Source organism: Trichogramma pretiosum, unplaced genomic scaffold, assembly GCF_000599845.2.
Source record: "Trichogramma pretiosum strain Unisexual culture from Peru unplaced genomic scaffold, Tpre_2.0 scaffold50, whole genome shotgun sequence".
Taxonomy (NCBI): domain Eukaryota; kingdom Metazoa; phylum Arthropoda; class Insecta; order Hymenoptera; family Trichogrammatidae; genus Trichogramma; species Trichogramma pretiosum.
In genome coordinates, this window is record NW_019640807.1 from 258,451 (window position 1) to 284,569 (window position 26,119).

The window sequence follows — 26,119 nt, forward strand, 5'->3', positions numbered from 1 at the left end:
TATGCAATGCACCAGTGTGCATTGGCCCTCGTAATAATTCCAACGAATGTTGCGCAATACTCCTCAATTTCTAGCTTGAATTACGTACTTTTAAAATCTCAAATTTTCTTCTTCATTCAAAAATTTTTGAACTAAAACTTCTTGAAATGTTCATAAAAATTAACGGTCTAACACCAAATGATCGGATAATTGTTCTTCTTGAAGCATTGACTTATTAAAATTATCGAATGAAAGAACAAATATTAGCATTAATTGCATTCAACAATTGTAATTCTTCATTTTGGTAAAAATTTTTTTATCAAATATTTATGCATGACGTAATGCAAGTTACGACCAATATTACGAAAAAATTTTATCTGTGAGTCAATTTGTAAAAATATTTTTTTAGAATGCATTAGTCACATGAAATAGTCCAAATGCATCCCAAAAATATGATACTCCATCAGCAAAAAAATGCATCATAGCGAAAAAATTGTATATATGGACGTAGCAGCTCAATCTCACTTTTTATCCATTTAAAAAATTTTGATATTTACAACATTACACAGGAACGTGATTTAAAGTTAGTAGTTCGGTGAACATGGACTCAAATAAACAACTACCAAAAACATTTTTGTCTAAAATTTCAAAGCACATTCCGTCTTATGGAGCTCTTGAAATGACTCTAATTCTGTACAGACTGCTTATCTAAACAGGTCACAGTAGTAAGTAACTATATTTGGTCAGACCCATGAGTTGCTTAGCTCACTAAATATATTAATTATTTTACTCCATTGTATCCTTCTTCTAGTAACTATTATCAATTAAGAATGCCATTAAAAATGGGAATTAAATTCAAAACGAAAACACTTCAAAAAGGAAAGTAAACGACAATAAGTGGCCGCAACGCTCAAAACAGAGGGTAATGAGAGCGCAGCGCATCAGCGATAGATATTTGCATGCGGCACAAAAGAGAATAAAGCAAAGCTGTACGGAACAAACACGTCGAGCTGGGAATAAATGCCTATATAGACATAGCTTGAGCGTATCGCGTGTCCTACCTGTTACACGAGTAGTAGCCTTCGTCGTCGCCGACGCCACCGCTTGCCTCTTGGTATCGCACGCAGAGGAAGCCATTTTCAATCGCGAGCCAACTTGCAGCACCCGATATGATGGTATGACACCACGACAAATGGAATGCAATATTACCGAGCTTTCCATCAAACGTATCTTTCGCTTTGCCATCTGCGCCAGCTGTGTGTGATGTATGTGCGTGTATGCGTGTGAATCGCATCTTGCAAATTTTATGCAAACTTTGTCCGGAAGTCCGTGGGAGTCCAAGATTCTGTTGTTGCGGGTGGCGAATAATCGAAACCATTGTACTTCAAATTTCGCCGGGAGGCTTTGCTGTCCGCAAAACAAGAGACGGCATTCGCGAGAGCTCGCAATGACCGAGATATCATATTTCGATTATACGGATGATTTTTTGGACTCGATTGGCGAGCTCAAGCGATACACAGGCTTTTCGATGGAAATGCATAAGTTATATTGTACATCGCACGACGGCTCGACTCGTAACTGGAAATATAGTTTTGTGCTATTGTGCCTAACCATTAAAGGAAACGAAAATTCGTGCGAGTTTATAGCTGTTTTACCCACTTTTACGCGTTAGACATCATAAAGCACTGCGACGATAAATGCTTCATTCATTGTAACATTTTGCCATTTTGTTGAGTTTTTTTTTGCAGCTCTTGGCGCGCGAGCCGATAAGAATTTGAAATGACACACTTTTTTGTGTGCGAACTGCACGCGGGCTCTCGGAAACTGCAGACCGTAACTTCGTTTTGCGCATTTAGCAGTCGAAAAATCGATATCGGCTAATGCTTTTTTTTCAAGCCTGCGCGGTGCTAACGCGATGAAAGATTACTCGCAAGTACGAGGAATGGAAAAAAGAGAGAAAGAAGAGCTTATAGGGAGCAGCGCAAGCGTTAAACCAAACTGCGTTATCTTTAAAACTACACTTGTGACGAATCTACAATCAAATGACGCCGCTTAAATAAGCAATTGCATTTCGGTGGTGGTGGTACATTTGCTGACATTAAAATTTGAATTATTCGTTAGAGGCTGCGATAGCTCTCGAGCGCGCTTAGTAGTTGGCTGAGAGCTCGCTTTATGCATCCATCAAGTCGGCTCGTTGCTCGGGCTCACAATACCGAGAAAACAATATAGAGATCGCGTCAACTGTCTGGAAAAGTCGCAAACAGTAGCGCTCACTGTTCTCCATTCGAGGCTTTAGCGATTTTTGGATCGTTGGCGCGCGCTGCACAGTAGGCGCGAGTCGCGCGCGTCTGCCGCAACATCTCGCACTCGTCTACCGTGTGTCTGTCTGCCTGTCTGTGTATGCGTGTACGTACGTTTGTCTCTGTGTGTGTATACACGCAAATACGTAATCCTATTGAAGTTTGCTTGGCTTTGAATGCAACTACGCCTACGATGACTGGGACTGCGACGCGAACGACGACGGCATGTCAGAATATCTGTCATAGGCGCGAGTGAACGCGCGCGAGCGTCATTATATCCATTTCGCGCTGCCAGTAGACTTTGAATGCAAGTGCGCGCGTATATATATTCCGAATTTAGGTCGCCCATATTGTTATAAAAGCTCTTTCACAAATCCCCCGCTCTCCCCCTTCTCTTATAGATCCTGTGTGGCGTTGCCGTTGCCACCGCTGCCGCACCGTCACCGACGTCGCATCGACAGATGCTTCGGCTATCTTGTGTGCTGGAGTGCGACTCTATATTTGCGCGCAGTCGCGAATAAACACGCGCGTCTACGTGTGCGTACAATGTATACAGACGCGCCGACTCGCATGCATTTATAGACTAGGAGTTGCAGCTTTACACCGTTAGCCTAGTTGCGATGCTCGCAGCTCGCTTGCACCAAAGACTCGGCACTGGCGCGCGCGGCTGCCTTTTTTTCTCGGATAAATATCCATCCACGTGTGTACGTGTGCTGCGCATTGGCATTGCGCGAGCGGCGATGAACGAAAAATTCTCCTACATTCTTCTCTTTTTACGCTTTTGCCTCGACGTCATAACTTTTTGGATCATTGACGTAGTTCCCAGCGAGCGGGTTCGCGCGGGGAGCGACAGAAAGTGACAGAGTCAGTCGAGGCAGATAGAGACAACATTTTTATACTTTGTGCGTGACTTTGGCGCGAAAATACCTGCCTTTTTTCACGGACAAATCTACCGAATCGAACAAAAAAGATCGGGTAAACTGCAAATATTTTTAGAGCTCGACCAATGACGCTTTTTTTTGTTTGACGCTTTTAAATATATAAACAATGACATTTATTGCATAACGCAGCTCGCTATCCAATGCTAATACATAATCTTCAAAAAGACGTAATATATCAAAGTGGAAAATGACGCATGTAAATTTTGCACCAGCGTGAGTTGAGTGAAAAATTGTTTGTCCTTACGTGGCGTACAGTTGGGTTGTTTTAAAAACGCTAAAACCAAATTGATACTTGTTATTACTTTTCATATGTGTTTGAGGTCATTTGTACTCGTAATTAGAGGAAAATAAACTTTCGCATTTTCAAAGTAATGATTTTCGAAAAACCTTGGCTAAAAATAGTCATTGAAAAGTCGAACGGTGAAAAAAAAAGAAAAAAAAGAAAAAGCTGCACGCTCAAATCAAACGCAGAATACGGCAAACTTTCACCCAAATATGCACGGTAAATAGATGTATGAATATATGTGTGCGCGCGTGTACAGAGTATATATATATGGGAGCGCTGGCCGAAGCAGCTTCGAAAGCCAAACGGACTTTGCAATTTCGAGATTAGCGAGTTCGCGCGAGTGCATCGCGTTCGGTCGCGAGCTCGATTTTTTGCCGGAAAAGAAACGGTAGCAGGCAAGCGGAAAAAACCTATGGCGCGCGGTGATTTTGCTCATTCGCTTAAGTATGCGCTACGCGGCTCATAATCACGTATCATCAAAGTCTAGTCGAACCTTTTGATTTTCAAAGCGATGGATATATTCTTTCATTCCGAATGAGCTGGCCCGGAATGATGCTACTTTTTCAGATGCATCGCGCGGCCAACAACAAGAGCGTCTGCTGCCTCTGCCTGCACTGACACTGGCCGAACTGATCAGCTGGAGGCTGACTGCGACGTATGAATGCAGCCGAAAATAGCCGCGCGCAATACCGATAATTGAGCGTAATTGCGAACGAGGAGAAAAAAACCGAGCGGCCCATATGGATGCGGATCGATGCTGCCGGCGATGCGCGGCCAACGGTAGCGATCGTTTTAGGAAAGTTTCGTCGTCAGGATATTGACGATATTCACGTGATAGTCAGTTTACTGACTCGAGTGTATGTACGCGTGTATGTGTATACGTACGTATGTATGTATCCGTGCTCGCCGTCGGTCGCATCTAGAGAAGACTACGGCGAAACGAGGTCAAACCGAATTTTCTATTTTAACCTACCTACGAATGGACGATGTCCGCGAATTTAGCTTTCTAAACAGACGACACATGTGCAGCGCAGCGATACGCGCGCGCATACGTAACTCTGGCCTGCGCGGACATCTCGAGAGGCTCGAGTTTGCGCTCCTGTAGATGCACATCTCAGCCAGCTGTTGCGAGTCTATTCTTTTCTCCCTGCGGCGAGCATCTTTCGCATCGCCAGATGTGAGATTAATTTTTCAAAAAGTTTTCTATCGCTCCTTATCGAGCCGAATGCCCCGTATCTCGTTTTGTTCAATTGCATCGAAGACTTATCGTTGCTTCGTGCATTTTCCTCTCCAACTTTTGCCACTTTATCGCGTGTACACAGCGATAATTATTCTTTTGATTCGAAAATATCTAACTCGTATTTTGTTAAAAGAATTTCCCTGAAACTTAGCAAGTTTATTGGTCAATTCAGCGTAGCTGCGAGCGCGCCACAGGAAGGGAGAGAGAGAGAGAGAGAGAAAGAGAGACGACTTATCGAAGAAAACTTTTGAGCTAGCGCGAAAATTGATGTTGTTCTTGCTTGCGAAATAAAATTACGAAAGTTTTCAACGATTCCACGCGCACATAGGCCAGGCTGCGCACTAAGTTGTATCGGTTGCAGGCAACCGAGCTCCTCCGAGCACTGCCACCTCCTGATTAGTCCTGGATGCTTGGGCCGTCCTATACGCATGCAGTTCATTAGCCTATCATGCTTTCAGATTGACGCCGTATTCTTGGACATTAAGAATTTTATGTATAAATTTCTTAGAGCCATGTATTGTAAAAACGAGGTGAGCTCGGATGCAGCTTTCAATCAATATATGAGGCGCATTCCCTTGAAGTACAAGGTGGTGTATATTACATAGGAGTAACTGCAGATGGCGGTAGTAGTGTTTCGCGTCTCGAAGAAAAAAATCACTATTTCACGCACGATTTTTGTTTTGCTAGCGCAGACACGCACGTACGAGTTTTAAATTTTCAAAAATAAAGTATAGGCACCAGATAAGACTTCTCTGCGTAGTTAGTAATGCAGTTTATCAACGTTCAGATAATGTTCGTTGAAAAAATTGTTTTCGCGTGACAGCAATGAAATTATCAAATACACTCGCGGCTAGCAAAGAGAAAAATTCGGCTGCCAGTCAACTTGAATAAAATTGAGCTTCGCGAGTGAGATATCCGGCCTCGCTTGTTAAAGTGAGAAAAACATTACATTAACATTTTTCAGAATTTCTCGTTGTCGTTTTGATCGTAAGCCCCGAAAAATTCGTAGCGAATGACAAATGCATCGCTAATGCAGATGCAGATATTTTCAAGTATAAAGAAGGAAGCGCAAAGATGTCAATCATAGGCAAACGTGGTGCAGCTGCAACTGAGCGCTTTGTCGATTACGTAATCGGACTTGTAATTGTAGCCAGCCGATACACAAACGCACGCGTACATCGTGACACGCCAGCCCCTCGAGCGCCGAGAAGTAGAGAGACTTTTCTCGCTCTCGCCGTGACAGTCAGTCATTTGTTACTACTTTTAGTCCAAGTGTATGTTTTTTTTCTCACGTTGCTTTTCTCGGTCGGTGCACGCAATAACAGTAGCAGCAGCAGCAGCAGCATCAGCAAACAGCAACGCACTTTTCGCTATTATTCTCAGCGACGGCAGCAACGGTGGCGATGCGCCGAGATTACGTAGTACAACGTACACGAACTCGTATAATAATATCCGTGCACGACGACGACGGCGAGCCTGGCTGCAGAATCGCCGTAGCTGCACTGGTCGCGGCTCGTGAGTTGCACGAATATAAGCCGCTGGTCGACTCGCGGGTCAAGGACATTAGCCAATATTTTTTCTTTCTTATGCTTCCTAACGGAAATTGCGAAGTATTATCGTTCGTTATGCATGTCGTGCGCAGCCATTATTCCGCTATAATTGTGAGACTTTGATTTGTTCCTTTCATTCTTCAATAAGTGTGTGAGCGTTAGCTCTGTGAGTGTGTACAAGCGCGCTGCAACGCTCAGATATACAACGCCGATTCTTGCTAGGAACCTGTTTTATGGCTTCGAAGCGGCAACGAGAAATAGAGAGAGAGAGAGAGAGAGAGAGAGAGAGAGAGAGAGCAAGAGAGAAATATACCAAGTTATTGTGTTTGCGAGAGCGAGCGTGTTTGTGTATATATGCGTGTAAACGTATAGGTGGTACGTTGCGCCAACTACTGGCAATTTTTCGTTTGGGTCAAGTTAACTCGACGATTTATGAAAGCCTCGCCCGCGCGCTCCGACTCGCACTGTGGTTAGCCGTTGTTGCTGCTGCTCCGTACTCAACAGCCAGCTTGCATATTATGTGCCTTGCCTCCCTCGACCAGCCGAGAATGTTAAATTAACTAAGATTTTCCAAAGTAGCCCGTAAATACGTGCGAGTTTATAAATTCAAACTTTTCTCGCTTGCTGGCTCGGCGCCTCTAGCTGATTAAATGATTTTTTTCCACACCCCCGCAGACCCGGCAACGATATTCAATAATTTCCTCGGCTTTTTCGTAACGCGCACTTTTCGAGTAGGCTACGAACTGCGCCTCGCACTACCGCCACCCATCGTTATGCGAGATCGAACCTATATGTACAATTATGTACAAATTTTTCCTAGTTGCGAACGCCCTTCATTGAATATATAAAGCACTCTCGTGCACTGAAAAATACATTCAAGTATATGTATATTGTGCGGCGAGTTGTAATGAGCTATGGAAGTTTTGCGCGTTAGTAAGTCGACTCGGCAATGCAGCCGAAATCTCAATTCGACCTGCAATTTCTATTTTAATGCGTACAATGTCGATGTTTCTACGGAGCTGTTGCAATCGCATTTTTTTGCAACCAAATCGATGTAAGCACGAGCACGCACGAATAATGGTACGTCTTTCGCAAAGAAGAAGAGAAAAAAGCCTCCAGCCGAGTATCAAGGGCTGGTTGACGACGAATCGGCGGCGGCAAGCCAACGCAAAACTCGTTCCAGCGAAGGATGTACGCGGAGCGTGAACGCGAGAACCGGCTCGCATTAGTTGCTGCTCACAGTGACCTCGAAATTTCCATCAATTGCAATTTTGGGCCAGCCAGAAGAAACGATACGCGAAAAGGAGAGGAGAAAAATGAGAAAAGAAACCGTCGACGCTGCCAACGAAATGTATTTACCCGAGAGAGGAGAGAATATATACAAAGTGACCTTGGAAGACAGGCGCGGCTGCGCTGCGCCTGAGGAGTGCAGCAGCTCTCCGAACGACTGCAAGCGAGCGAGAGGGAGAGAGAGAACGTGTGTTGCAAGCTTTAATTCGCTGCTCGTGAAAACGATGATTCGCCGGCGCCGGTGAATCTTTTTCGGAGAATAGCCTCTCCCAAGTAGTTGATGCTCGAGCTGTATGGCGAGCACTCGAGACTAGGTATAGCATATTCTTCGTCGCTTTATTGAGAGCGCGCGTGGCCGGGATTAGACCGCCGAGGAAATTCAGCTTCGCCAAATAAGTACTTTTTTCGAGATTTTCTGTATTAAGATTACGACCTTGGCGATATTGCAGGAGCGAGCGAAGCTCCTTTTGCGCTTATTATCTTCCGCTCGCATATTTGAACTTATATGCGCGTTGCCTGCACGTTTCACATTTCGTATTTTCATATCTCCTAATGCTTTTTATTCGCTTATTTTTGCAAAACTTCCTTTTAAAAAAGTCTTATACGTCTACCATGATCGCTTTATTTTTTGTTACAATATAAACCTATTGCGCGAGTGCGTTTAAAGAGAGGATTATTACCGGCCGCGCATACATTGTATGCGGTGGCTAATTGTTTGTTACGTTATATAGCTCCGGGACAGCTATATATGTGTGCGTGTGTGTGTCCATGTATGTGTGTACGCGATATAGCCTATTAATCAAGCGATGACTGTTGCAAAAAGTATGCCGTAAAACTATGTAAGATTTTCTATATACACACTCGCGTGTTGCTTTGCAGACGACGACAACTGTACAACTGCATCGCACGCTCGTACACACGCGGCTGCTAATGAACGTGTGCGATGTTTTATACGAGTAATGGTTAAAACTAGACTCGATGTTTCGTGACATTTTTTTCTTCCAAAGAATTCTAAATTCAATTTCCGCTTCGCGAAAACATCGAAATGTCGGTCGCGCGCGACTCTTGTCGACTCGTTTCTTTTCTTCTTCGCTATATCTCGCGCTCCAAAATGTAATATGACATTTTCAATTGGAACTGCGCACGGGGGCTTTTTCAGCAAAACTCGTGTCAATCATCATCCGATTTCATTTTCGAAATTTACCGACTGGCCTGCTGCTCCGCGCATAGTCGAGGAAGGAAATGTCACAACATCGAAAGCTAAAAATTATTGCACGAGTGTGTGTGAGCATTTGATGTTTATCTCATTATATACCGGCTTTTTATGTGACGCGTAAAAACTGCGCGTAAATCCATAGGCAGAGAATATTTATTTAATTCAACGCGCTAAAACTTGTCAATTTATGTCTCAACGGGTTAATCTTTCGATTTAAAGCACTCGACTCGCTTTCTTCGCTCAGGGCGCGAGATATTTTCAAGTCGAGAATTTTTCAGAAATTTGTTTTTCGTTTGCTAGTCGACCGAAAGTTGCGAACGTCATCGGCTGCAAGCGGAAAAATGAGTCGATATCAGTTGAACGATACAAGAAAGAGCAAAGTGCCAGATAGCTAGGTTATTCGAGCGAGTTGAATCCGATCCGAGAAAAGAGCAAGAAACAGTAGATAGGATAGGTGCAGAAGCGCACAGAGAAGCCGCTACAGGTTTCCACGGTCACCTATCGAAAAAGTTAGCCGTGCATAGACGTATGTTCTTCACGCGGACGAACGGAGCACGGAAATAGCCGCATTTTCTCTAATCGTCGACGGTAGCAGACACGTAGCTATCGTACCGTATCGGCGATATGTTTATTCGCGTTGCGGGAGAGAAAGAAAAATTAAAGCTCCGATAATGTCTGCTGAAATGTCCTTTTTTTGTTCTAAACTTGCGCGCATACACTTGAACTCATCTCGATCCATAATAAAGCAGCGACTGCTCGAGTTGCAGTGGCAAATGACATTCATGATATTCATCGAGGAGTCTCTCTCTCTCTCTCTCTCTCTCTCGGGCCTCGCGCGACGGAGCTACGCGCACACGTTCAAGGATATTTCTTTTATTCGCAAATTCATCTGGTATATAGCATATATTTTACGCGCGCAGATATACATCTCGCACGCACACACACACACACACACACACATACATATGCGCACAAGATATCGAGCGAACACATATATGCACGTAGTCCATACGAAGCATTTCTTCACGAAATTCATTCGATATTCTTTTGCACGCGTAACGATGAATAATTCACAGACGATGCAAAGCTCCCGAGTCTGCCGGAGTAGATCGTTTCCAAGACCAAGCCTCAATTGGTCTGTGCCTATTTGTTATTGGACCATATTCCGATTTATGTACGGCTCATCGTCTAATAAATATTAAATCGACCGTTGTACTGTGCAAGCACGCGCGTGCACGAATGTCTGTGTGTATGCGTTTATGTACGGGATTACAAGAGCATCTCGAAGCTTTTGCACTGCATGCCTCGTTTCGTATGATCGATGATGACGTTCGAGCGCGTTCTGTAACACGCGATTATTGAGACGTTTTTTCATGAGTTTGACATTTTTCTCCTTGCGATCGAGCGATCGAGCGATTGGGCGCGTGTATCGCTCCAAATGTCGCTACGTGTATGTGCGCGTGTATCTGTCTGTGTGTGCGCGTATGTGTGCGCTCGAGTGCGAGCGAGCAGTCGAGCTTCGTGACTTTGACACTGTTCAAAATTTCATGCATAATACTCCTCTTCCTCCACCCCGGCCTCCTCTCCGTCCTCCGTACTCCTCTCCTCCTTCCACTTTTCTAATCGTTTGGCGAACGGAAATTTTTCGGTGCATTAGCGCGTCTGTGTGCGAGACTCGCGAGCGCGCCAGCTTCGTTGGCTTTTCCTATACTCAATTTAAACTTGGTTTCGGTAACAACTATTATCGTGCCCAAACTAGCGCGCCATCGTCTTTTTCCTCGTCGTTTTTGCGTTTTCGCTTTTTCGGCGCCTAGACGAATGCGATTCTAGGTGGTCAATTCGCCTAAGTATATATCGAGGAGTTGAATCACTCGTGCCATAGTATATACATATATATTATATATACATATATGGCGTGTCACGAGAGTCCAGACGATTATGAAATACGACGACATATTATGGTATAACACTGAGAGCGTGACAGAGTGAGAGAGAAAGAGAGAGAGAAAAGAAATCGTACAACGAATGAAAAAAAAATCACGCTTGTATGAATGTCATAATAACTTTTTTGTGCTTAGTCTCGTCGAAAAATGATACGCCACGTTCGAAATGAGTCCGATCGCATTTTAAAGTCAGATTTGGCGAGTCCCGTCTACGGACTTGGTATTGTTATTAAACACATGCACACACAGACGCTGAACACAGGGCGATGCTGTTCGTGCGAAAAATAGCCCGAATAATACGAATCTCTCGAGTTAAATAAGACACGCGGGACAAAAAGCATAAAAAATTGTAGTTCCGACTAATCGCAAACTTTTTCCTCTTCGCAGCAGCACAAATTCCAAAATAACACTTATTCATGCGCGTCGATAAGAGACTTTTTTCGTGGTATTGTGTGTATATCATACAAGGCTCGAATTACATTGGCACTATTACACATGCACAGCTCACACATATATTACAATACACCAGACACGCAAATCGTGTTATATATATTTTTTTTAATGTTTGTATAATCGAATTATGACTGTATCCAAAAAGTGCCCTACACCGGCTCATATTCACCGTTTGCAAAGAAAGGCGTATCGGCGGGCAAATCACCAGAAAAAAATGATGTATTTCGAAACATCCTGTGTGCAATACTCACTCAGCGTCGGGCACAGCTTCGGTGATTCGTTCCTTTTTTATTATTTCTCGTGCATAGGAATCTTCGGTCGTGTGCAGCAGCAGCTCGGCTCGCACAAAACAAAAATTTCTTGAAAAAGCGCGCGAGGCCACTCGCACAAAAAACCGTGAAAAACAGAAATAAATTGCAACTGAAAATTTCTCACAGCACTGAGAGAGAAAAGAGATAGAGAGACAGAAGGAGAGGAGAGAGAAGAGAGAGAGAGTGCCGCGCAAATGTAACTCCGAAGGTCGTCTGTGGCTTGGCTGATCGCTACAGGCAAACCTCAATTGAACTGCACTGAATATACGATAAATTTTCGTGTATATTTAACAAAATATTTACATGTAAACTGACGAACAAAAAACACACTGTCTCCGTTTTTATCACAGGTCTCACACAATGTAGCTGCAGTGGCTCACGTAAAATTCAATGAGAAAAAACAAAACGAAAAACTTGAAAACTGGGCACCACTTGTTAATAATGCAGAACAGCTCTCACACCATCACAGTACAATAACAATATATATTTGTCGTTCGATCGTCTCTTTCGATCGAGCTTTCGGCTTCTATAGACGCCAAAAGGGGATGCGCGCACTCAACTCAATGTTGTTACACCACTCGCGTTGCACGTGACGATTGGCCGCGATCTATACACATGCACGACTAAATCTGCTGCAAAAAATTACTTCTTCCTCTTTTTCTTCTTTTATTTATTTATTTGTTCACTGGTCTATCTCGCAGTCGTCATCTAAGAAACTCGTAGCCACCGCCTATGATCATCAGATGTATATGTACAAGAACGCAAAGCGGTGCTATGTCGCATAATCGGAGCAAGCACTATTTTTCAAGTGCAGTGCCTCATCTGGAGGGGATGACGATGACGATGATGGACGTCGCAAAGAGTAGTCGTTGCTTGATACATACAAAGCCGACGACTGCAATCGCACACACGCGCACGCACTTATACACAGACACACGCACGAGCGAAATATTTTCCTTCCCTTTTGTTTATTGTTATCGAGAGAATCCGGGGCTTTCCAGTTCTTCTCGTCGTTTTTACACGCGCGTATGTCTAATATAATTGAGATAACAGTTGCAGCAGTTGATCCTTGCTGGCTCGTAGTTGCAGTTGTTGCAAAATGTAATGTTGTTGATGTTGATTATTGTTTGATGTTTGTTGTTTGTTGTTGTTATTGTTGACGATGTTGTTGTTGTTGTTATTGTTGTTGTTGTTGTTGTTGTTGTTGTTGTTGTTGCAACAATTAGCGTCGTGGTGCGCGCGTTGGCTCGCTCGCTGCGCTCCCGTAACTGCTTGCAGCGGATTCGCGACTCGACCGAGGCTCGATGCACCTCCCACCACGGGGCACCAGTTGATGTGTGTATATAGCCGCGCGTAGTCCGTGGGCGAGCCTGTGTGAGTGAGCTCGTCGGTGCACGTACAGAGAGCGCGAGACATGCAGCATACACAGACACATGCACGAGGCACCGGCACAACTGGCGGCAGTCGAGCGCCGCGCACAGTATATTCGCGCACATGCACTTACACATGCAGCGCCAGTCATAGACGCGCGTCTCCTCGTGCCTGTGTATATATGTATGAGTTTGTGTATGTGTGTGTATGCGCGAGTGAGCCTGTCTCTGTGTGTACGTAGTGCATGCGAGAGCAGCGCGCGCCGGTGGCCGATGTGCCGCGCGCGAGTACGACTACCGCCCCGCCGCCCGGCTCGAGCCGCCACTACCACAACCACCGCAGCAGAAGCAGCAGCACCACCACCACTACTATTACCACCGCCACTACCACCAGCTCCTTTGCCGTCAACGACCAACTCGCTCTCTTTCTCTCTCTTTCCCGCTTCTTACGTTATACTCGCTTGCATGTGTCTATGTATGTATGCATGTATGTATGTAGTTACAACGACGTCGTCGCCGTCGCCGTCGCAGTCGATTTTTCGCCAAAAGAGGGGAGGCTAGAGCGCAACGCGCGCGCGACACTAACACACTTGTGTATCAGCGCGCACACGCGTACACATCGGCCGACGGCTGCATCGTTGCTGCACTGATACGAGCCGGAGCGAGATAGAGAAGAGCTGCTGCTCCGCACGAGTAGACCGATGACGATTAAATAGGGGGGAAGAGAGAGAGAGCGAGACTGCACAGCAACGACAAACGGCGAATGCAAGTGCAAGTGCAACATACTCCCAGCCAAGCTCGGCATGAGATGCTGCTACTATACGCGTATTATTGCCATGCAACGACGGCGACGACGACGTTACGCGAATCGGGCGCATCGCTAGCTGCACGTGCACCGCTGCCAGAGTCGCGGGCTTGCCTCTCGACTCGACTATAGCTTGAAGCTCGAATCGACCATGTTCTCGACTTGCGTGATCGCGACGCTGCTCCAGCTCCCTTTTAGTTTATCCAACTTTTCGGACTGGATTCTCAATGACGATTGGTATCGATCGTTCTTTCATTTATTTATCGTCCTCCGATATCCGCAAAATCTTTTCTCTCTTTCTCGCTTTGAGTTTATCACTTGCAGTGCGTGTTAGCTGATAATACCTAAAATTGATAAGCGTGGCGCAACCGACCGATGCGAGTAAAAACAGGTAGATTTTTTGCCATCTCTAATCAACCTGCAACTAATATTCGAGATTTTCCGCACCGACTGATATAAAGGCCAGATAATGTGCGCAAAAATATTCTGGCAGCTGCTTTGGAAAATTTTCATCGATGCGGGGCTTCGATGGCTCGTGAGTCGTTTTCTTCTTCTTTTTTTACAGTTTGATTATTTAAACTCGACGTGACTCGCCGAGTTCAATACATCCAAGCGAATGACTACCTAACAGCTTTCAAGATCTTGCATTTACAAGCATAACAAAACGTCGTCTCTCGTCCGAGTTTGCGTAACTCTTTCTCCTTTCTCGGTTACTGCCGTCCAAGCGGCCGGCAGCCTACACAATCGGTCAAATGTGCGCGGATCATCTTTCTCTCTCTCTCTCTCTCTCTCTCTCTCTCTCTCTCTCTCTCTCTCTCTCTCGGTTTCTCTTTGTAAAAATCTTTAAATAATAGTAATTTATTTTTTATTGAAAAATTAAAAGATAAATATTTTTTAGGCAACTATCACAAAACTCACAAATGAATTTTATACGAAAAAAATATCATTTTTCTTATAATTTCAAAAATTAAAACAAATATAAGTCATTAGAATATCTTAATAAAAATTTTGCATTGCTTATTTGCAAGATTAAAATTAAAGGAAGATTTTTATCGACATTAACAGGTTTGCAGACTTACCAAGTTAGTAATATTTCAACTTTATTCTCTGCAATCGGTAATTAAATTACTATCTCGTGTGTGTTAGATTAAATACACATTTTGGGTAAAAACCAGTCTTATAAATGCGGCAAAAGCACAAGCCACAGAGTAGTAAGAGTAGTACCGTGCCGGTAAGATGTACTTCAATTACGCTGGAAGATATTAATAGCTACAAACACATGTGCTCAATGATTAATACATTTATATACATGTATAAAGTATGAATGAATGCAAAGAAGCGTGAGTGTATTGTTGAGACAGAGTAAGTTGTTGTTTCCTCCTTGAACATTGAATCGCTACGGAATTACGGTGCCAAAATGATTTTTAGGGCGTGCAAGGGCTTTCCTTTAAAATCATAAACGAAACGTCATTGATTCGTCTACGCAATGGTCATGAGTTTTTTCTTTGGCTCGGTATGTACCTACAAAAATAAACGATAAAATATTGCACGCACGCACGTTGCCTCTATATATGCAGAGAGACAACGCTGGAATATAAGTCTCGGCGCACGGTGTGCAAGTTTTTTCGTAAAAATCTAAAGAGCGCACGAGGCAGGAGTCGGTCGCTCTGCGTACACCGTGTGTTAGCTGTGCAAGCGTGCGCAAACATAACTTGGCGCAACCGCATGGAACCTTTTTATATGCGCTATTAGGCACTAAAATATAGGTTCGCATTACCCACATGCACACACACACACACACGTACACGTACACATTCAGCCCAAGGTTTGAAATTGTTTGTTGCAAAACTAATATATCTACAAGTGCGCGGCGTGCATGACTTCACTCAAAGAATTATTTTCACCTGTAAAAGCATACGTACATATCTGCGTGTTAGGTATAATTTATTCGATTACTCCGAAGGTATAACACGCGTTGTCAGCGAAAATTTATCCGGCCAACGCTATAAACTAGCCTGCATAGATCCGTCGGGCCCGCGATCCTCGCACCTAGTCTGCATATGCGTATTATATACTCGAACGCGTCGTAAAAGCTCTGTGTTAATGGAAAACTCTAGGGGCAAATTATGACAATCATTATTGATAGGTCGTAATCTAAGCGTGCGACTATGGTAGCTCCTTTTGCCGTCGAGTAGCGATCTCGCGTACCTGCGCTGCGCTGAATAGACTTGCGCAATGATTTTTAACAAGGATTCTTCTCTCGAGCTAAGATGATAGTCGCTGATTTTCAAACTCTATAGCAATAATCCAATGACGCGACTATATTATTTGGATTTATTAACAAATTCCTCGTGGATAATTACATATGCTCACGCGAGTGTAAATAGCGCTCGGCGAAAACGAAACATTCAGGACTATCTGACTCGATAGTGGGCAAGTAGCCTCGTCGAGCTCGGTAAAAACGACGATATCATTCTGAAGATATTATCGGCGTATTTCATCGGTTCCGGTAAGGGATCTAATACAGACTGCATCATTTTGAAAAAAAAAACGGGAGTTGAAATTCGGAATACGATCGCAGTTTTACGTCGGTTGATACTCGTACGCATATATTTTTTTACAAAAACAGGGGAGACTTGGAGCTCGCAGCAGCGACAGCAGCAGCAGCAGTGCAGTCGTCGTCAGCGCTGCAGCCGCGCGGGAACGCGTTGAAAACGAAAGTATTTGTGTGGCGCAGGCGCATTGTTCGGACAATATGTGCACACATACATACTTGCTCGATGCACTGTACTTAGCTCGGCAGTGGCAGTAACAGCAGCGCAGAGGAGAAGCTCTCTCGCGACCATGACACTTTTAATGCACACACGCATGAAAGAGAATGAGCGAGCAAAAGAAAGAAAGAGTAAAAGAGAGAAAGAGAGAGAAGGCGCATTTTTCAGCAGCAGCAGACTCGACTTTTGTCTAATGCAAAGCCTGAGCGCATGAATATTGCAAGTTGACGATCTTTCGATCGAAACCTGCGATAGCCGTGACTCGATATACATTATATGTATGGACAGCGATCGAGCCGCACACCACACCACACCACCAGGCTTATCGCGCTTCGATCTTCGCGCGACTTATGACTCGAATTCGATCGAAGTGTAAACATAGTTAAAGCCGCTATAGCGATGAGTGCATCCTACGCCTCTTTTTATTGTTGTTGCTACTGTCGTTATCAATACCGAGCGTGTTTATTTCGGAAAAACTTCGTGATAAATTCGTGAAAAATTTCGGGATAAACCCGTGACTCGTCCGTGACTAGTCCGTGGATCAAATTTTCCATAGCATAATTTTGTTTGGAATCGATTGATTTGGAAAACTACTATTGAAAAATATCCTCACATTAAAATAGCGATTCGAACGGCAGTAAGGAAACTTGGCAAAAATTATCAAAAAATTGTCAGTCTCTCGATAGCTGTTTATGTAGCTGTATAGTCTTGTGCATATAGCACACAAAAAGCCGATAAAATCACGTAAAAATGTATCCTTATCAGCTGGCGTACACGTATCGTAATATAGAGTTTTGCGCGGCGAAGAGCGTCGCAAAAAAATCTATGCGTTGCCGAGCTGCACGAAGATTACGCCGAAAAGAGCAAAGCTTTGCCTGCTGCCGTGTTTGCCTATACGCGAGAGAGTTGTTTTCGATCGCTGGCAAAATTATCACGCAGTTACATTAGTACAGGCTCGAGCGAATGCATGTAAAAGTCGATAGGTATACACACTTTGGGTGCGATTATCAAAAAGTGCACATATGCTGCATGTGTGTATAGATTGCCGGGCACAGGCAGAAATTCGAGTCGACAATGGATTCGTCGCGTGTAATTTAAACATCACGCGATAGCGTCATCAGCGCAATGGCAAAAATATTCACGCGAGCTGAGTACGTGTATGTACGTTATTAATGTAGGAGTGCGCTCGGCGTTTGGGAGCCGCATTTTATTTTTCTATTTCGGTGAGTGGCTCTGCGCCGACGTAAAAGGATCGCTGAATAAGTCTCGTGTACGGCCGGCAATTGTGACTCGAGGACTGTTCGCGCGCGGACGAGTTGCGCCATGCGTCGGCACACGCCGCCGCCTTACATATGCAGCTAACCCATTGTTGCCCACTGCGACCGCTGAATTTTTAGCCGCTCATTGTTTTTCGACTTGGCGCCTCCGACAACGGCGGAGCTAACTAAGTCGCTTATGATTTTCAAACACGTATGCCGCGAACCCAAACCGTGCCCAAACTATAAAAGTCCTCGCGAAAAGTCTAAGATTGCACGTAATTGCGTTTCAAAATGACTACCAGACGACGAGCTGCAACTGCGAGTGTCCATATCCGAAAGCTAGAGAGAGAGAGATTAGATATATCTCGGGATGCATATGCACGCTACGAGGCCGACTATACGACAAAGTGTGCGTGTCGTTTACTCGTATAGCAGCGAGTATTATGTGCGTTCGGGCATCGGCCAAACACACGCGGGGCTCGATGGCGACATTTTTCGACACAAACTCGAGGGACGAGTTTCGAAGTTTCGCGTGTTGTTTCACACAGACTTACGGAGTACCGAATTCCTCGCACTTCTGCCTGTCTTTGCGCCGCTAGCTTCGCGTAAATTTTTAAACGCCAACATTATGGACTGCATTATAATACCGAGTGCTTTGTGCGATAGGCGTAATTTTATCAAAGATCGAGAGAACTCGCAGGAGTTCGTACGGCGCATTTTACCCGAGATCGTTCCATGTCAGCCGGAATTTCCAAGACTTTACTCTCAAACTAATTCAATCGAGCGTTTCAAAATATTAGCGAATGTGTCCGGTTTTTTTATACTTTTATTATGCGTGCTCGTATATCTATGCATATTAGCTGTATGCATCGAAGGTCAATTGACTGGTGCAAACAAGATCGAGTTGGAAAAATCTTAATTAAAAGTTGAAATATTAACTCGGTGCAAAGTTTCGATTGATAGTTTTCTATCTTATCGAAGTCAAGTTTTCATTTATTGGAGAATATTTTGGCTTGATTAAAGCAATGCTCCTTAAATTCATATTGCGCTGCAGCAAGGAAAAATGAAAATATATCTAGAAACTAATCTCGGAGCAGTTCGGTCGCAATGCTAGCAAAACGGGCTAGATGAAACTCACGCGTTGAAATTCTAACCAGTCAATCTATCCTACTTGTTGAAAATAAGCTTTTTGCGCGCAAATATTGTTGAGAAAATACCGAAAATATGGGGAGTTGATTGTTTTTTTCGAACTCGTAGAGCTGTGACAGAATCAATTTCGAGCTTTTCAGGCTGAATTATTGTCGGATTACGATAGATCCAATGTTCAAGATTGATATAAGTGTGCAGGAGCAGCAGCAGCAGCTTACACATTTGATCCAAATAAACGACGATCGCCTTTCTCTTATGTAATTCCCCGGAGCTGCGTAATTAATGTAGCTCGATCGGTCCGCTTTTTCATGCATGGTAGTTTGCTCGACTCGTTTTAGACTTGACATTAGATTCTAGCGGCCTTCCTTTCCCTCTCTCTCTTGGCGTTGATAATCGACGGCTGCCTTTCTCTTCTCCTTCACCGCATCTACTCCGGAGCCTAAGCACGTGTCTGTATATGTGCGTACGATCTAAGCGAATGCGTATGTATGCGTGCACGTAGTAGCGCAACTATTATGCGATAAGCGTGTAACAATTCACATGTGCACTGCGTACAGGCAGGAGCGTATGGAGCTCGCGCATTATTTCTGGGCTTTTCGATACTAGATGCTATATAAGCTATGGTACACACGCAACAGCTACTTGTGCACGCGCGAACGGTTTGTACTCGGCGCGTTCTCCCCCTAAAAGTTTGACTCGACGCGCACGCATACAGGTGTGGAGTTTGCACGAGTAGTTTTCTCGGGCTGCATTGGCGGGCTTTTTTGCAAAAATTCGCCTTTTGTATGCTGCAACGCGCGCGTCGCTCGCGCTGAGCCTCCATCTCGACGTGTATATTATACGTACTCGAGCGCGTTGCAGCCAGGGCTCTGTATCGAAAGTTATAATTACGAGGCGCTCGCAGCTTGCGCGCGATTATCTACACAGCATCGAGCAAACTTAGTCTAATTGGGAAATAGCAATGTCTCACGCGCACTTTAGCCAATTTATTAGATATACACATTTATATGTATATATGTGCACGTGTGTGAGTGAGAGAGATAATTCAGAACTCGTATCGCACGTCTTATTGCCAGATGTTATTACTCGCCCGCACCGCTAACATCACCTATTGTAATTACTCTCAACATTTTTCATACGAGCTGTCTATGTATGAAATTCGACGAGTAACGTCGAGCTATCATTCGATGTACATAATTATAAGCTTCGGTTATATTGTCTGTCTATTGGAAAAAGAGCGAGCAATGTTTTTTATAATATATATTATGTTGTTGGGGCAAGATGCCGCAATTCCGAGACGCTGTGGCACTGCAAAAGATGGCTGCGCGAGTATAGCTTACCTTGTACATTATACCTACGGAGCAGCTCGTCACTCGCGAGTTTGCAGAGCGATAAGTCCCCTTCTATAAGTGCAGAAAATAAATCTAGAGAGCGAGAGAGACAGATATACGTATAGAGAGAGAGAGAGAGAGAGAAAGAGCGAGAGCTGAGAAATAAGGCATCGAATCGATTGATCTATGCTCAAGGACGAGGTATACATTGGTTGCGCCGAGCTGATTGGCCAAAGCGCCAGCCCTCTCTATTCTAACGTTGAACTTTGCATTCGCGAGGCTGGCTTGAATTTGCAGCTCCATCGGGTGCCTGCATATTGAGATTATTCAAAAATTGACTTACAGCAATGTTGCTGAAACTAGCATACAAGACAATGAGTCATAAAACATTGGAGATTGTGTGCTACGAATGTCACTGATCGCACACTACTGCTCTTGTCATTATTGAAAATTTGCAATGATAATTTTTAATCATCGATTCAGAAAGCTGAACGATTCATCATCGGTTTTTTACGTCACGAGAGCGCCTCTTATTGTTTCCGTCTGAACAAATTTGGAGAAGACCCAAGAGTTTTTCGATTCGTCGGATCGACAATCCTATTCAACTACGATGATCGATCACTTGCATCACAATTGTAACGATGAAAGGTATGATCCATAAACGTCGCGTGGTTTTGAAAAAATCCTCCTTTCGTACGTACAACACTCGTAAATTACGGGAACTTTTGGCGAGGACAATTATTCAAGAGAGCATTTAGCAGTGCAACTCGCCTGATACAATATAAGCATTAGCTTTCGCTGCTATTGACAATCGATGTAGGCTGTCTTGTGCACACATACACGTACAAGCTGTAGCGACGACATATTTATGCATTATATACGTTGCAGTAAACTCACTTGACTCGCACACGCGCAATTTATAATATATATATATGATAGCTAGGCAAAGCTGCGTTATAAGCGTAAGCTCGTTATAGTTTTAACGATTTATTTTGCGAGCCACTCCCGCAGTTTGGCTTATAGCGTCGCATCCCATTAATTTGCATAATCGTCGCGCTCCGTAAGAATCCGTGCATGCACGCTACATTAAAGCCTATATAGATATTGCGAGAAATTCGTTAAATTGGCAATCGTCCAACAATAGTTAATCAAAGCGAGTAAAGTGTCGCGATGAAAGCTGTGACATATTGCGCAGTCCTCCTAAGCGCTAGATTTATTACTTTTGGTAAATGTGCGGGGATGACACGAGGCTCGCGTGGGCTATATAATTATGGCTCGTCGACTCTCGGCCGACGTTGGTTTGTCCACTGGCCCGTCGATTTCTAGCGTTCGTTTGATTTCTTCATCGAATCGATTATGTTGTCAAGCGAGTCCGTCTGCTCGCAGGAAGCCACCAGGCGCGCCTCGGGCCTCGTGAAAACCTGGCTTCTGACGAGTATCTAGGTAGCTTACAACGACCCGCAGCGAATTTTTTCGTCGTTCTCGCGGCTTGGCGCGTTGCTTCGGGCGTTCAACAACCGACTCGATCGCTCGAACCGCACCTGAATCGTTGACTCGGCTGCCTTCTCTGCAGCTCCTCTATTTGCGAGTGGTATTTTGCAAGCTCTCGAGCGCGCGACTGCGAGCGATCGAGTCGATGGAAACAGTAGCGAATCAATCATAGCCGTGTGGCACAGCTCAAGCTCGCATGTTCTTCGTATCTGCAATAATCGTTTACGCAAATCATTCAACTGTTTAACGGCAAAATAATCAATTGCTTATTTCTCGATTTGTATGTATACGGTGTAAAGGCTACATACAGCAGCAGCGACAGCAACGACAGAATCTGCATGACGCTATGTAAATACTAAAAGTGAGCGTATCACGTACAAGAGCAACTTGATGTTTGCGGAGCAACGAGAACTTCTATGAATATGCAAATGCTCCGCTATTACATTTATATGTATGTGTGTGTGTGTGTGCGCGCGCACTGCTCGTGCTAAGGCAGCCACGCGATTTTTCTCCTTTTCCCTCAACTTTCTCGTTCTCCCAACAACATTCGCGAGGATTACGTAGCAGCTCGAGCACTTCACGTCCCACTGACATAGTGCCGACGCGCATGAGGCGCTCGCTACATATCTATCCCGTGCACTAGTCGACGCACACACCGCAATACACAAGGACATGTATTTCTCTCATCGACAAACTTTTCGAGACCATTTAGTAAATAAAATTTTATGAAAATATACAGTTTTACTTTTTACTCGGGTGATTCGCGATATGCTTGATGTATTATATAAACCGCGCAGAAAAATGATCAAACGCGCTTTTTCAGATCGAAAAATTCGAGTTGATTATTTGCTTGGGTCAATAACGCAGCATTAGTTGGTATCTTGATCGAAGAGATTGCTCGAATTCAGTTGGTAATAATAATTTTTAGATAGATTTAGATTTGATTAATATTTTTTTCATTGGTAGAAGCTTGTAATTGCACCTTCTTTAGTGCATCAAGGTCAAGTGGGAGTTCGTGGATTTACGCGTACGTTACAGCATTTGCATTGAAAAAAATAATCTCGTAGAGAAATATTTTTTTTTATGTAATGAAAAGTTGAGAAACAAAGTGAATGTAAAATTCTTAAATGGCGCGAATATGCTAGGCACGTTGTTACATAGGAGTATCACACCTGAACAAGATAGGTGTTATTTATTACACGTTTATTCAATGGATGGATAACTTTTTTTCCTCTCTGAAATGTACCCTGCTATATGAAAATGTTTGTATGCTGTATGTGTACGATGCCGATCATACTACATATATTCACACTTATATAATTGTGAAATATACAATAAATTTTTTTCCTATCTTGCAGTACGAGAGCCGAGTCAATTTGATAAAACGAAAATTCATTAGGTGCGAAATGAGCCATCGATGTAGTAACGACATAAGAATGTAATTTTCAATTAAAACAAGCGTACATATACCAACAGCGCACGCATATGTCTACATTTATACTCGCTCAATCGCAAAATTACGCGCCTACTTTATTCAAGGCATTTGACTTTAAGTAATTTCTCAGGCAATAAAACGTTCGTTATTGGTGATCACCGCGTACATACGCGTATATGATACAAGTATAAATATCATCTTGCCAAAGTATGCCGCGCTGACTCGAAACGTAAATCTCAGGAATTTGTCTTTTTTTACAAACCTCTGCGTACATTGAGCCTAATAATAAACAAAATGTTGAGCTCTTCTTTCATGCAGAGATTTCAATATTACTATAATATTGAATGTAATTCATTCTCAAATTGCAGTTTTTCGCAGCAATAATTTTTGGTCTTCAGCTTTAAAATTTTTTGCGTTATGTAGCATATCATTTATTATCTTTATAAGTGAAAATACCACATATTTCTAAAATATCATCAACACCTATGGATTACTCAAAAAATACATTACGCTCCGATTGACGGTAAAATTCGTTATCAAAGACCAAAACTGACACATGATATTGTTATGTTGTAAAAAAATAAAAAATAAAAATGAAGCATGTTTCATTACATTCAAAAGTTTTTTTTACATTAAAATGTAAAAAAGTATCATAAAAAGGGTCTTATGGGTCGATTTAGAATTATCTTAAAACCTATCTACTGTTTTAAAACATTAAATTATTTAGCCTAAGATGACTGGCGTGTTTAGCCATTTTATGAAAACATTTGAGGAATTCAACGCCAATGTCAGATGATCGTCGACAGGCCCATTATAAAATAAATAATACGAGCGATTGTATGTCTCTGGCTGTCGCGCAGGGATTCAAACACATACACACGCCGAAACGTGAGCGGGCGCGGTTATATCGTCGGCTCTTGTATGTGCCGAGTACGCCTTCTCCTATCTCGAGCACTCGAGCTTTTTCGCCGTCCCCACTCCTAATCACGCCATACGCCTGTCTTTACTCCCACTTGTTTATTTCTTCTTTTTCTATCTTTTCGAGCGATCCTATTTTTTTGTGCGGCACATAATTCACAATGCCATCGGATCGCGCTCTGCTGCCAACGACGTTTTTCTCTCAAGAATTATTCGCAGAACGGCACTTTTGTCGATTTGGCCTCTTGCGCAATAATCGCGCTATTTACGCCATTAGTGTTGCGGCTAACGAACGCATATTGATAATTTTCATTCGCCAACGATTAATTGTGTGGGAATCAAATGTTAATTGCCCCTGTGTATGTGTATGCCACGCACACTACCGCCCGAAGAGCTACGCTATCGTGTATCGATGTACGTTTCTTTGTCTTCGTTGGCTAAAAGGAAACTATGAATGCAGATTGGAGCGTTGACGCGTTTCATCAGGTGATAAAGTATTCCATTGTCGCGTCATATATACATATAAAATGTGAATCATACATTGAAAACAAAAAAATAACGAGTTTGAATTGCAAACGCGACCGTCGAGGCTAGTCAAAAATTTGAAAATACATTTATTATTTTAGCCTGCCTATCGACTTTTTTCATCAAATATATAATCTTAATGTGTTGAGTTGATTCAAAGCAAGTAGTTAATTAATGAATGAAATGAATTAAGGAAAAGAATTATGAGGAGCAGGCTTGTCCCGATCATTTTGGACACAAGACTCATTTTCGTTTCAAACTACACATGGGGAATATTGTTGGAGCTATATACCCACGAAAACACAGGTATTGGTGGGTATAGCAAGTAGCGGTAAGATTCCAAAGCAATAGCCACAGGAGAAGGCGGAGCCTAAGCACGAAATCTTCCTGTTTCGAGTCTCGCGCATACAATTCAATTCCAAGTACATATATATATATATATCGGGTGCAGGAGCACGCGCGTGTTACACGTTCTCGGGCCGCAACCACTTCCTCTCAGGCTCGGATTCGTGGCACGCTAAGTTTGTTGGATCTGGCCAAATAATGAAGTTACAGAGAACAAAACAACGTGCAAGATGTATCATTTTTTCCAAGTGAAAACTTACGTACCCTATTTGTCATCGATGAAGAAATGCTCGTATCGTATCTAGGTGATTCGCGTACTTTTGTGGCTGCGCGAAGGAAAATTTGCGCCCAGCGGAGCTATTGCTCATGCAGTTATGCGACTACGTACGAAAAAATTGACCGGCGCTGACATTATTGACAAGTCGTGCGATTGTTTGCTCTAAAAGTTGCCGTAATGGGCGAGCTCGAACTGCAGCAACGTGGCAGTCGCGGCCTGAAAGCGCCGCTCGCGAGCTAGCTCGTGCTGACCTACAAATTCCTCCCTCGCGAAAAAAGCCGCACGGCTCGCGTGGATATAAGAAAAAAAGGTGTATATAATGCAGCTCTCTGTCCACGTATTATTACAAATGTGTCTTTCATTCTGTTTTTTCGATTATAATAAGCCGCCTGCGATCGACTCTCATTGGGCACAGCGTGCTAGAGTCGCTCGTAGACGGCGAGGTGCACGAAGCGAGCCAATGTGCGCTTGTTTTACCGACGACAATATGCATGTATTATCGTGTCCCTCTGCATGCACGCGTACGTTTTTCCCTCGAATTGTCATTCCCTCAACAAATACCATGTGTATAAATATAATAATGAAATGCTCGCCTATTTTCCTATTTCTCACGTTGGGACAGGCGCGCACGGCGGCCGCGGCGTCTCCTGCTCCGAGTCGAACGCAGCATGACACAGTCTATGCTGTATACGTATCTTTATAAGCGGCGCACATGTACATAATGTTACAAGGACACCAAAGTTGCTCAACATTCCTCATTGTTCTCCATCATCTAGCTTACAGGCCGCGAGCCGCTTAGGCGCTGGTACATCGCGCATAGAGGCCCCGTGCAACACAATGGGAGCCGAAAAATCCACACCCAATCCATAACTCAACGTTTCACGAGCAGCGCTGTGTACAGCGGCCGCAAGAATCGAATCTCGAGAGGTGGAAA

General features: G+C 43.7%; 1 protein-coding gene across 4 annotated transcripts in view; it reads right to left on the bottom strand.

Moving 5' to 3' along the window:
• LOC106655043 (mushroom body large-type Kenyon cell-specific protein 1) overlaps positions 1-12,760 on the bottom strand; it is a 67,161-nt gene extending 54,401 nt beyond the window's left edge. For all 4 annotated transcript variants that reach the window (XM_023460621.1, XM_014375229.2, XM_023460623.1 and 1 more), the window contains exon 1: positions 11,450-12,760. The gene's annotated coding sequence lies outside the window, so the exon portion shown is untranslated. The remainder of the gene's footprint in view (positions 1-11,449) is intronic.
• Positions 12,761-26,119: the final 13,359 nt, after the last annotated feature.